The following is a 996-nucleotide window of genomic DNA, read 5'->3' as shown; positions in this document are numbered from 1 at the left end:
AAAAAATATAAGTAAATATAACACCCCTTCCCCAGCCTGTTAATATTCAATACAGTGACATAAATGCACAACATTTAAATTCAAATTCAGTTGTTTTTAATTACATCATTTACTTGAGAACACGTGCGAGTTTTGAAAATCAGAAGTTGTCCAACTATCAACATTCAAATCTGAGCGTATGGGGGTCCAGAGTACAATATCTAACAGTTTAACCTAAAATCTCATGATCTGAAGATTCAGTTTATTTGATTATGTGTGTGCCCGTCATCATATGTGTGTATTTGTGTGTTTTGAAGGGCAAGACAGGAGAAAGAGGGTCCAGTGGATTACCAGGCCCACCAGGACTCGAGGTATGAATCAACATGTACCACATAACCATAAAACACTGATGCTTTTGCATGTCTGAATGTGTTGCACCAGCTTGTACTATTGATGATGTCAGCAAATACAACTGATGTTGATTGGCTGATGTACTCATTGAGGTACGGTTAATCCTTCACAGGGTTTCCCCGGTGACATCGGAAAACCTGGACTCAATGGACCCGAGGGCCCAAAGGTGTGTTATTTATAAGGAAAACCTTATTAAAACAAGTGTTTCTAATATTTGCACACTTATATTTCATGCTGTTGACAAATGTTTTCTTCATAGGGTAAGCCTGGTGCCAGAGGTTTACCTGGACCTCGTGGAGCGGCTGGACGAGAGGTGTGTGTGTTTTTAATAAGCTATAAACGTCTTTCAAATAGACTTGTGAGACTGCAATGAGTTAATCTTGATTTTAATTTGTAGGGTGATGAGGGTCCTGTAGGACCACCGGGGCCAATAGGACTCGAGGTGAGTTGTGAATCTGCATATGAAATTACGCTGTTTTTGCTGGTTGTTTGCCGGCCTTAAGGCCTTTCCACACTGAGCGCGAGGCGACTCGCCGACGAATGGTGCTTTCACACCGAGCTCGAAACGATTGTTCGCCTTCTGCTAATTCACGCCTGCACGCTAGG

The 996-nt window shown here is 42.0% G+C and overlaps 1 long non-coding RNA gene across 1 annotated transcript; it reads left to right on the top strand.

Moving 5' to 3' along the window:
- The first annotated feature begins 293 nt into the window (after positions 1-293).
- Positions 294-833, top strand: LOC107580872 (uncharacterized). Its single transcript, XR_001608722.1, has 4 exons — positions 294-350; positions 503-556; positions 650-703; positions 788-833. It is a non-coding gene; the product is annotated as an uncharacterized lncRNA (long non-coding RNA).
- Positions 834-996: the final 163 nt, after the last annotated feature.

This window comes from Sinocyclocheilus grahami, unplaced genomic scaffold, assembly GCF_001515645.1.
Source record: "Sinocyclocheilus grahami isolate Dianchi unplaced genomic scaffold, SAMN03320097.WGS_v1.1 scaffold48866.1, whole genome shotgun sequence".
In the NCBI taxonomy this organism is placed as follows: Eukaryota; Metazoa; Chordata; class Actinopteri; order Cypriniformes; family Cyprinidae; genus Sinocyclocheilus; species Sinocyclocheilus grahami.
The sequence above is the reverse complement of the archived record's forward strand: the minus strand, read 5'-3'. Positions and strand labels throughout refer to the sequence as shown.